Below are 12,584 nucleotides of genomic sequence, written 5' to 3'. Positions count from 1 at the left end.
ATTTAAACTCTCATTATTATTCATTGTACAACTTTACCATTGAAAGTCACAGCAGAAGTATTTTGGAAGGGTTTTATTTTCACTTGCAGAATACTTGAGCCTCTTTCTTTCTTTCTTTGAAAGTTCACTATCAAGTGTTTGACTTTTGGCATAAATTATGTGAAGTTTCTTCTCATCCTTTGCAGTTGTTTTCATAGAACTCAACTTTATTCTTAAAGCAGCAGATATATCTGTCTCTTCTGCATGTTTCGTACCACTGGACCCTTTCTCCTGCTTTTTTTACCATCACTAGGTACTCTGTTCCATTTGCTTCATCCATTTATGCATTATTTTGGACTTGGAAAAAGTGGTAAATGCTGTCTCCCCTTTACCACTCAGCTCTTAAGTCATTCTGACAGCAGAAACTGCTGTTCCAGTTAGAGCAGGTTCATTAATTAGGTCATCAGAAAGTGCTAGCAGGAGCACCTTTCCACCTCCAACCTGCACTAAATGCTGCGGCATCAAATAATCCAATTCATTAACTGGTCTATGACAGCATCCACCAGAGCTTATAATAACACATAGAAGTATTCTGTCACAGTGGATGTTGAAATTATTGCCTCTCATTTGCAATTCAATGAAACTCATTTTTCCTTGCAGTTCAGCTTCTTTTCCACCATATGTTCTCCTTAATATAAGCAGTTGGGCAGCACTTTTACTATCATTCATTCACCTCATCTCTTGCTTTTGTCGCTTGCCGTGAAGCAGGCTTTCTGCAGCTCCAGGCTACTGTTTACTGCCCATGACTGCTTTCCAGTTCTGTTTTTCCTGATGAAGGAAGTTCACCAGCAATATAGGCTTGTTTCTTCACCATTATGCAGTTCATATTTTTTTGCTACATGTGTACAATTTGCAGCTGTAGTTGAATGTTATATAAATAATAAGATTAATTAGCACTTATTATTGCTTTACATTTCCTAAATACTGCACAAACTAGCTAATCAAGCAGTTAATAAACTAATTAAGCAAAAAACAACATGCAGTTACAGGAGTTGTATTCTCTCTTTGTCCTTGTACAGTCCTCTTGCATACTGGTACACTGTGAAGTCTCTAATCAAAAATATGTATAAAAAGTTGTCCTGATTAGGTGATTTCTTCAATTTTCTCACAGTAAAATATAATTGAAAACCAGTGTTTGTGTAGTTAGATATAATAAACCTGATTACACTGTGTGGGATTTTTAAAAAGCTTTTTACTTCAACCTATGTTCCTATTCAAATCAACGGCAATATTGGCAGCCAGTGTGAGAAGAGATAGGCCAGCAGCAAACTCCTGTGACTAAGGTACCACATTTTTGTCTTGATGTGTCTTGCTTATTAGCACAAAATAAGGAGAAAAGTCTTTGTTAGGGTCAACCTGGCAGTATTGTCTGTTATTTTGTTTTAAAAAAAAAAAAAAAAAAAGACTAATTTATAGCTAATAAAGATAAACATGGTATACTGTAATTTCTCATTTGCTTTTATATGCACCAGGAACTTATATATGACCACTTGCCATGATTTATACCAGTGACATATGAGGTTATTTTGTAGACTTGTGAATCAGCTCTATTGAGAAGGTAGTTTGAACTTGCCTAGGTCTTTTGTTCTCAACTTGCCGAGGTAGAAAAATACATGGCTTACCCTTAATTAAAAAAAAAAAAAAAAAAAAAAAAAAAGGCAATTTCTCTGCTAACAAAAGGAATGTTTAATTGTTCAGGACATAACACACGATCTCTACTGTGCCTTGACTAAGACAGTTCAGTTTGGTGGGAATTCATGCAGGAGTAAACTTTCTTCATTTTACCACCCACTGTAGCATGACGGAAAGATAATGAATTTTCTGTTGGCAGCTTTTTTTCCACATCCAGTGTAGTATCCAGAGCCCTGTTTGGCAGGTTTGAAGGCTTGAGTTTAAGTACAGACAATGGATGATGACTGAACAAAAAAATTGCATGCTGTATGGGAAAACCATTACCTAGCCACTACTATGGACTTCTGGAGGGCAAACTTTGGCCTGTTCAGGACACTGGTTGAGAGAGTCCCTTGGGAGACAGTCCTGAAGGGCAAAGGGGTCCACAAAGGCTGGATGTTCTTCAAGAAGGAACTCTTAAAGGCTCAGGAGCAGGCTATTCCCATGCACTGCAAGACAAACTATCAGGGAAGATGACCGGCCTGGCTGAACAGGAGCTTTTGCTGGTACTCGGGGAAAAAAAAAGGAGAGTTTAACATCTCTGGAAGAAAGGGCAGGCAACTCAGGAAGAGTACAGGGATCTTGTTAGGTCATGCAGAGAGGAAATTAGAAAGGCAAAAGCTCAGCTAGAACTCAATCTGGCCACTGTTGTAAGAGACAACAAAAAACGTTTTTACAAATACATTAACAACAAAAAAGAGAGCCAAGGAGAATATGCATCCTTTATTGGATGCAGAGGAGAACATTGCCACTAAAGATAAGGAAAAGGCTGAGGTACTTAATGCCGCCTTTGCCTCAGTCTTTAATAGTGAGACCAGTTATCCTCAGGGTACTCACCCCCCTGAGCTGGAAGATGGGGATGGAGAACAAAATACACTCCCCATAATCCAGGAGGAAGCAGTTAATAACCTGCTACGCCACCTGGACACTCACAAGCCTATGGGACCAGATGGGATCCATCTGAGAGTACTGAGGGAGCTGGCAGAGGAGCTTGCCAAGCCACTCTCCATCATTTATCAGCAGTCCTGGTCAACAGGGGAGGTCCCAGATGACTGGAGGCTTGCCAATGTGACGCCCATTTACAAGAAGGGTTGGAGGGAGGATCCAGGGAACTACAGGCCTGTCAGCTTGACCTCGGTACCGGGGAAGATTATGAAGCGGTTCATCTTCAGTGCGCTCACATGGCATGTGTAGGACAATCAGGGGAACAGGCCCAGCCAGCATGGGCTCATGAAAGGCAGGTCCTGCTTGACCAACCTGATCTTCTTCTATGACCAGGTGACCTGGCTCGTGGATGAGGGAAAGGCTGTGGCTGTTGTCTGCCTGGACTTCAGTAAGGCCTTTGACACTGTCTCTCACAGCATACTCCTTGCTGGTGGCTCATAGCTTAGACAGGTGTACTCTTCGCTGGGTTAAAAACTAGCTGGATGGCCAAGTCCAAAGAGTTGTGGTGAACAGAGTTAAATCCAGTTGATGGCCGGTCACAAGTGGTGTTCCCCAGGGCTCAGTTTTGGGGCCAGTTCTCTTTAATATCTTTATCAATGATCTGGATGAGAGGATCGAATGCACCCTCAGTAAGTTTGCCGATGACACCAAGTTGGGAGAGACGGTTGATCTGCTCGAGGGTAGGAAGGCTCTACAGAGGGATCTGGACAGGCTGGATTGATGGGCCAAGGCCAACTCTATGAGGTTCAACAAGGCCAAGTGCCAGGTCCTGCACTTTGGTCACAACAACCCTATGCAGCGCTACAGGCTTGGGGAAGAGTGGCTGGAAAGCTGCCCAGCAGAAACAGACCTGGGGGTGCTGGTTGACCGCCGGCTGAATATGAGCCAGCAGTGTGCCCAGGTGGCCAAGAAGGCCAACGGCATCCTGGCCTGTATCAGAAATAGTGTGGCCAGCAGGAGCAGGGAGGTGATTGTCCCCCTGTACTCGGCACTGGTGAGGCCACACCTCGAGTACTGTGTTCAGTTTTGGGCCCTTCGCTACAGGAAAGACATTGAGGTGCTGTAGTGTGTCCCGAGAAGGGCAACAAAGCTGGCGAGGGGCCTGCAGCACAAGTCTTATGAGGAGTGGCTGAGGGAACTGGGGTTGTGTAATCTGGAGAAAAGGAGGCTGAGGGGAGACCTTATCGCTCACTACAACTACCTGAAAGGAGGTTGTAGTGAGGTGGGTGCTGGTCTCTTCTATCAAGTAATTAGTGATAGGATGAGAGGAAATGGCCTCAAGTTGTACTGAGGGATGTTTAGATTGGATATTAGAAAAAATTTCTTTACTGAAAGGGTTGTCAGGCATTGGAACAGGCTGCCCAGGGAAGCGGTTGAGTCACCATCCCTGGGGGTGTTCAAAGAAATGCGTAGATGTGGCACTTCAGGACATGGTTTAGAGGGTAAGGTGGTGTTGGGTTGGCAATTGGACTTGATGATCTTAGTGGTCTTTTCCAAACTTAACAATTCTATTTGTGTTTCTAGCCAGATGTTTTAGCCATGACAATTTGCAGGGATAGCCTCTGTCATATATCCACAGAGATGTTTTGCTTTGGCTCCAAAGCAAGTGTGGAATGACGTGGACCAGAAGAAAGAAAAGAAATGGGACATTTTTTCACCAGGAAATGGTAAAGAGAAATAAATGTGCTCTTAAGTATCTTGAAAGATGTTCTGTTACATTGACTGATTTGTGTTATGAGAGATATAACCTTTATGAAAATTGTGGCTAGATTATCAAAGTATCCCCCTGTTTGCAGATTCCTAATTGTGATGCACAAGTAGAGTTCTTTATTACACAGTGTATTTTCAACCAACTGTGTAATTGAGAATTTCTCCCTGCAACAGCTGGATGCAGTTTTTTAACTTGTTCAGTATCAAAAACTGCTCAAATGCCTCATGATTGGTATTTAGGCTGAAAAGAGATTTTTGGTATTTCAAAGCAAAGGGAGTTTCAAGGATTGCAGGAGCAGGACTTCATACAATACGAACGTGAGCTGGACATGTTTAAAATTCACATGCAGAAGACGTATTTTGAAGCTATCTACTGTTCACTGTATAGTGTGAAAAACAATACACTTTGTTTCTTGTTTCCTGTTTTTTACTGCCCATCATACTATTCTGAGGAAGTGAGGGATGAAAACCTATAGTGGTTTAAATACTCAATAATTTTTGGAGCCGCTACTGATGTATTTGCTTCTATACATCTTCCCAGAAGTGAGGGTGAACTGATGCAATGTAAAGGCTTTGTGAGGGATATGGAGACCAGTATAATTGGGGAAGGAGCATTATACATTTGTGGAAATGTCATTTGAGGTACACCGGTTTTTAAAAATTGACAGAGCTGTGTTAGAAGCACTTCCATGATGTACAGATATTTTAGGCAGAAATTGCATAAGATGTACAACAGTATGTGAAAGAAAAAAATTGTAGTTCATTTTTATAACATTTCACTTCACTCTGCAGGTACGATGCAGAGACCCACCACATATGTGGTGTGAATAAATATATCTCTCTATATATACATATCAAATGGTAAGGGGAGATGGACTGGCCAGTCTCTATACAGTGCTTCACACTGAAATTATTTTATATAAAATGATCGTAGGCTAAAATTTTTCTTTCTTGTTTTCTTCCTTAGAGACAAGGGACAGACTGACTGACCTTGGCTGTTAATGTGCTCTACAAATTCCATGAGGCTGTTTTATATATTTTCTTCCGTTGCTCACGCCATTAACGCAGTTGAAACTGGGATGATATTGCATGTGTGCCAGATGCCTAGCTGCTAGGTCTAGACACCTCTCATACTTTGTTGACCGTTTTGCATGGCAGCCACAATGCTGTTTGGGTTAGCTGCTTGGCTCTTCCTCTGCAGTCAGTGCGAGGCCAGAGTTTCACCTTGCTGGCAGTACTTGTGTCTACCAGCCACAAGCGAGGCAGGGTGAGGAGTTACTGACAGGAGTAGTGCAGCAGCTGTTAGGAGTGAGCATGACCATAGGTGTCATGCCTGTGGCCTTTCTTTCCTTGCTCTCTCACTTGTTGCGCTCAGATTTTTTACTTTCTCTAATCCCCTTAGCACAGTTGTTAGTTTTGTGTTTTGTGGCTATTCCTGTTTAAAATACACAGACTTCTCAGGCAGGTGGTAGTGGATACAGAAGATTGTGGTTTTACGATTTTTTAAAAATTTGCCTCTGTTTTAGTTTTCTGCCTGCTTTTGAGCCAAGTCCTTCATGCACATACCATGAAAAATCTCACAGCGGGGCAGTCTTGGGTGAGGAGATGTGGAAGCCTCTCCTTATTGCAAAACAAGTTTGGAAATACTAAGGCTTTATATAACTGATTCTTTCACTTACAATGAAGAGCAAATTAAAACCATTTACCTCCAACTAGAATAGATTGCAGAACTTCCCACTGGTGCTGATGCAGTAACATCTCATAGAGAATATTTTATTCCTCCTGTGGATTGATGTTGAGGGAAAGCCTGTGCTCGGGATTTTTCCTTTATGTTATGTGCAGACTTATATCTCAGTTTCAAAACCAATTAATATTTATGAGGTTGTGCTGAGAATAATACAACTGCTGTGAGACAGTGAAATGTCTGCCATTCACACGCTGCTATATAGTGGTATAAATACATATTTAAGTTTGAATGAATTAAATTGTATTTAATCCTTTCTCTGTGAGCTTGTAAACAGATACCAGCGCATATCAGCACTAATGTACATTGTTGGCAAGTGACACGTGCTGTCAGCATAATTTTAGACACATTGCATTTCTTGCATAGTACTTACCTAAAGTTATCACTGATCCAGAATTTTAAACTTTTTCTCATTGGTGTGGTAGCTACTGAAATCAGAAGATTTTCTCAAGGTATGAATTGTTTCTGCTTTGGATGCAGAAACAAGGGAATGCCAGTAGTGATTGTCTAGTGACTTCCTAAAGTAGCATAATTAAAAATCACACTTTGCAGAGCCCTTTAATGGGCATTGATTTTAGTCCTTTATCGTTAAATAGCTTCAGGTTGGCTTCTTTTCAGTTTAGAGTAATGTACAGTCAAAAGACTGTGTCTGTATAATTGGTGGCAAATACAATCAGCTAAAAGTGCTCATCTTCTCTGCCCACCTTTTCCAGCAGGATGATGGAAGATACGAGCAGCTTATTATTGGTAACTTGGTGCTCCAGTTGTCTTGGGGAAAATAAGTGGTTTGCTCTGACTACGGACAAAATCTTAATGTGTTATTATTACTGCAGATCAGGAGCTGAGCTGTAGACATTGAAGTATTGCATTAATATTTGCTGTGCTTGGATTAGCTGAATTGGCAGTGTATTTAAGTAGGGACTTGGGCTTTCTTATTATTTACTTAATTATATTTGTAATTTACTGTGACTCAGTACTCAGCATGATTTTTAATTGTCTGAGGGAGACTTAATTTTACAAATTACATGGAATAAGTGTGTGTAATATTGCATTTCTGGTTTTATAGGAAGAAGGTTGAATTTTGTGCTCATTGCTAAGCTTTATGGTATTCCCATTACTACTACACTTGTACAGTTCTAATTAAATTTTTAGAAGTTCGTCTGCCAGTAGTTACTAGGCAGTCCTCATTTCTGTAATTATTACTATTTTGCTATAATTTGGGTAGCAAATATATGAGGTTCCTGCCTACTGCTTAAAAAGTTAAAAATTGTTGATGCTAGTGACTTAATATGCACCAAATCACATTCTGAAAGAGGCCTCTTCTGGACATCTGAGGTTATCTGCCTTTTGCCACCCTAGGTACCCTCATTGAAAGGGTGCACTATATATAAAGCCCCTTTAAGTACATATTTGTAATGGAACAGATTTGGGCTGTTAAAGTAGGTCGGTATCCTGATATTGCTTACAGAAAAAGGGATAGTAATGCACTTTCACTATGTTTTACTTTTACTTAATAAAAATACGAGAAGTGGGAAAAAAACATGGGAAAGAAAAAAATCAGGCAAAAATTTGATCCATCTCCTTTAATGTATATCTTGTTAGTTAAAACTGGCACATGACACAGAACCCCAGGAATGTAAAGATGCATCATGCAGAAGAGAAATCAAGTGGCTTACTATGTAATAAAACATTTGAAGACTTGCCCTTCATTTTTGCATTGAAATTTAGTTTAATGCCAATGGTCACACTGTGAATTGGTGTTTTGCATAGGAGTAGTACAGACATGATTAGGGTCTTTTTCTTAGAATTACAGAATCGCAGAATAATTTACATAGAAAGGAATTATAGGCAGTCTTCTAGTTGAAGCCCCTGCTCACACAGGGCTAATATCAAAATTACATCAAGTTGCTGAGTGTCTCGTTCAACTGAGTGTTCAATATCTCCCAGGATGGAGATGCCACAGCCTCCCTGGGCACCTGTTCCAGGTTATTTGTTCCTGTTCTTCATTGCACTTTCTCCAGGTGTCTTTCTGACCAAATCTAGCTAGAACCACATAGTGGTGGTGAAGTTACCATTTGCCACCTAAAAGCTGGTTTTAGAGACTCTGCTTTTTGTAAATGATCTGCCATACAATACCTGGGTAATTTGAGTCACTGTTGTGTGTTAAAACTGGACCAGAAACTGGGGGGTTTAAGATAGGTCTGATTCCTGCTATGGTGGCGAGTGCAGGCTGTGAAGCAGCTTCAGGCCAGTCTGTTGAGTGAAAAGTCAATTCATAATGTCCTCTTATTTCATGAATAGCAACAGTCTGAAACTAATCAAAAGGGATGAGCTACCCTACAGTTTGTACTTTTGTACTTCAGTTGAAGGTCATTCAAAGTGTTATAAACGTATCAGTCTAAAAAAGCAACATTTTAACCCTGTCCACCTTTGATTCCATTACCCTCTTTTTCCTGTATGCCAGATGGGGATGTCAATGTGCACAACTTGTTGGCTGTACCATAAAAAGTTTATAAAAATGGCTGCAACATCAAGGTCAAAAGTCCTTTTGTCCCACGTCCTGTTTCATGCATCAGAGACCAAAAGAAAGTATATAACAACGTGGCAAGCATGCTCTTAGCCTCCAGCTGTCTTGAACTTTGGGTCTTTCTGAGCTGGATATTTCTCCACATGTATAGTTAGCTAAATTCAAAGGATTTAATTTTCCCACACCTCTCCAGCCTTCTCTTGAAGGCATGAGTTGATGTCCATGACCTCCTGTGGCAGTGAGTTCCACAGCACAACTGCACATTGCAGAAAGAGCCACCTCTCTTTGTTCATTTGTTCTGCTTTCTTCCTTTTTACGAATGTGATTCTTAACCAGCTTCATTTGATGCCCTCTAGTTCTTGCATTCAGCAGAATGAGGCAGTGAAAAAAATAGCTTTACTAACCCTCTCCATGCCAGTCATGTTTTCATAATCTTCCATGATTCAGCTCTCTCCTTCATAGACCAAAGAGTCTTACCCTATTCATTTGTCCCTCATGCAGAAGTCATTCCCTACCTTCCATCATGATCTTGCTCTTCTGTGAACCTTCTTGGGTTGTATCTCTCTGATTAAATAAAAAATAAAAAATAGGGAAAGTGCACAGAGAAGGCTGGCATGCATGGACATACACAAATAAGAAGGACCAAAAGCAAAAGGAATGAAGAATTAAACAGATTTTAAAACTATTAAAACAATATTGATTCAGTTTGGGCTGTTGATGTGGATGGTACCATGTGTAGTACAGAGCTGGAAGCACACTAGTCCATGACCATCTCTGAAAACTATCTTATATATGTATAATGTATGTTTGCAGAAAGTTCCTCTCAAATTTTGTCTCCTCTTTTACATTTTAGGCAGTGGGTCACAATGTACTTAACGCCTGTGTGATGCAGGATGATACCTTTACACTGCCTGGCCTCACTGCCTCTGTCATCACTAAATATATCTGAAAGCTAAAATTTCTCTTATCCAACTGAATGCTGTCAGCTAAGAGAAATCCTTTTGAGCCCAGCTTCAGCAAGGTTCTCAAGCAAATCTTCAAACATGGGAGTTTCAATGGGTTTAGAGAAGTCCTTACAACTGAAGGCTCTGCGTAAAGATCTGCCCAATTTGATCCTTTAGAGATTTATCTTTGAAAGCTCCCTAAGGAGATCTTACATGGAAAAATCAATCCCACTTACTTGTTACAATTAAATATGCTGTGTCAATTTTATACTCTCAAGGAAAATCTGAAATGGTTATGATGTAGTTAATATTATAGTAAAATTAAAGTCTCTCTCAAAAGAGATCCTGTCAACTGGAAATCTATGCATTTCTTGAGTGATTTAAAAGCAATTTCTGGTTCTGTACCTCCCTCTTGATCCCACCACCAGTTTGATGGTTCTACCATCACATTTTCCTGCTTTAAACATATTTTTCACCCCCTTCTGACACAAAAACCTCCACAACCAAGAAAGAAGAAATGATTTCAAGACCAACTGTACAGAAAGTACTGGAAAGTTAGTTTTAGACTTAAGAAATACACTAAAGATGGTTATACACCTCGGGGGAGAGGCAGGCTCTCAAAGCCAGCTATACACAAAGTGCTGTCATTGGGATACTAGTGAAATGTGTTTCTATTCTGAGTCTATTCTAGTTTAATTTCAGAGACTCTGAACCAGTGTCAAAATTTAGTTCACCTTGGAAATGGTCTCATAGTAAATAAAGACAGTAACAAAAAGTAAGCTGCAGCCTTTATCAATTTGACTTTTGAGGTTAAGGAATTCCCAGAAATAAACTTGTCTTGTGTATAGAGACTGTTCCTGTCCTCTTAGTGGTTATTTGGAAGAACTTCAATCCAAAATTTGATGCTTTACTAAGGTGTGCGTCCCATTTCCAAAGGAGTTCACTTAAGAAAGTTTTCTAGCCTATGGAAAATGGGACATCAGACTCTGATCAGGTTGGACTTTTGTGACTTTAAAAACATGAGTTTGTAATATTTGCAGGTTATTTTTGCTCTGAAAATTTGTACTTGCTTTTTCTGACAGCTAGTGCCCAATAGTTAACTGTGGTCTGTGTAAAGGTGTTTCTTTGAACGAGCATCAAGAGAGTAAAATAACTTAGGAGTTTTCAACACATCAAACAAGCTGTTGTACTGATCGTACTTCAGTGTAGTCTGAGGCTAGTGTCAAAGCATACTTAGCCATACATTTTTTCTGTCTTTCAGTATGCTTTTCAGTAGAAGTTTGATTGGAGCTGTTAACTGCATTTACAAGAAAAAATGTTTGTCCTTATTCTGGCTTGTACTAAACAAATTGTTCACATGAAAAAAGCAGAATAAAATAGGCTAGACCTTTAAGTGATGAGAAACAAAACTTGAAATAGTGAGATGACTCATAGAGCTCAAATATAGAGCACAGAGGAAAGCCATTTGTTTCTGTTAGTCTCAGTAAGTAGTACTGGAGAACTGAGAAGGGAAAAACATATATATCAATTTCCTTACCAGAGAAAAAAAATGGCTTGGAAATAAGTATTTTCAGTTTATATAATTTTAAAAAATCATATATTTAAATGTGCAGTGAGTTGCCATTGCAGTTTTGTCCACCACCCTTCGAATGCTGGTGGGGAAGCACTGTGTATACAGCTGGGTGGTTGGTCAAGTTTTCTCACTGTTCTCCTCTGCTTTTCCAGACAGAGGCAGCAGGACTCCATGGTGCTTATGTAGTGTGAGAAAAGGTTGTAGAAGGATGAGACTAGGGGAGAGGTGAGCTTGCAGAGAGTCAGTAGGTTTGCTGAGGCAATCACATGTAACTAGTCTTTGTATCTTTCTGTGAAAGAACTGACAAACTCTTCATGTGTTGTGCAGGGAAAGTAAAACATGTGAGATGGCACCACAAATGCAGTGTTTTACAATCTAAATATTCTTTTTTTTGTGCTTTTTTTCTTGCAAGGAGGAGACTATGGTACCATGTGAAAATTTTGCCACAGACCATTGATATAAATCCTCTCAATATTGTTGTGATTTTTAATGAATATGTAGCTGCTTGCCATGTTAATAATTTTATCTTGTTTCAGGCTAGTAGTTTTAACTGCTACACTCTGATTGTGTTTCAGAACAGTCAAGCATCAAATATTGGAACTGACATCTGAATTAAAGAGTGAGCAAAAAATCTCTTCCCTCTTTAACTATTGAAACAAACTAAAATGGAAAACTGACTAAAGGAGGTGAGTCCTTTCTTCTTGCTCTGATCATTCTCCTTGATCTCTCTCTGCATCACTTTTATTCATTTTTCTCCAGATTTGCTTGTAAAAGGTAGGAAACCAAATGATTGCAAATTCTGGACTGCTGTAATGGAAATGAAGGTGTTCTGATAGCTTGCTATTTTAGCTTGGAAAATGATACATATGATAACCTATCTTTGTACTTACCTAGGTCTGCGGGCTGCAGGCAGTGTTAATATCAGGTGTCTCTGAGTGTTGTGGTGAATGATTTTCATGAGTCTGACATGAACATAAAAATGTATCTCATAAACTTAAATGTTGAGTAGAGCCCCATAGGGCTAGATGTGCCACAGCTGTAGAGCGAGTTTAGAGAGTATGAGAGGAAAGGATTGTTTTGGCCTGGAGGAGTATAACGAAAGAGAGAGGTCAGAGCCAAAAATTAAGTACAGAAGACAGCATGGGGGAGTGGTTGCAGCATCTTGGAAGCAACATTCAAATGGCCTGGAGAAGCTCTGGTAGGGAAAGAACTTCCTTTTCCACAGTTTCCACAGGTTTTTTGTTTGGTTGGTTTTGGGTTTTTTTTACACTAAGAGCTGCAAAAAGCCAGGACCTTACTGACCTGATAGACATACTGAAGATAAGCTGACCTCTAGCAATTCTGGCCTCTTGAACACAAATTGAATAGCAGTGAAATGTCTACATATAGTGAACTATGGGTTTTTCACAAAGCTAATCATACCAAGACAAA

General features: G+C 39.9%; 1 protein-coding gene across 4 annotated transcripts in view; it reads left to right on the top strand.

The window, feature by feature from the left end:
* DLGAP1 (DLG associated protein 1) overlaps positions 1–12,584 on the top strand; it is a 424,396-nt gene that overhangs the window by 150,767 nt on the left and 261,045 nt on the right. For all 4 annotated transcript variants that reach the window (XM_030012046.1, XM_030012047.1, XM_030012044.1 and 1 more), the window contains one exon: positions 11,729–11,839. The gene's annotated coding sequence lies outside the window, so the exon portion shown is untranslated. The remainder of the gene's footprint in view (positions 1–11,728; positions 11,840–12,584) is intronic.

This window comes from Aquila chrysaetos, chromosome 4, assembly GCF_900496995.4.
Source record: "Aquila chrysaetos chrysaetos chromosome 4, bAquChr1.4, whole genome shotgun sequence".
In the NCBI taxonomy this organism is placed as follows: domain Eukaryota; kingdom Metazoa; phylum Chordata; class Aves; order Accipitriformes; family Accipitridae; genus Aquila; species Aquila chrysaetos.
Note: the sequence above shows the minus strand (reverse complement) of the source record. Positions and strands in the feature narration are given on the sequence as shown.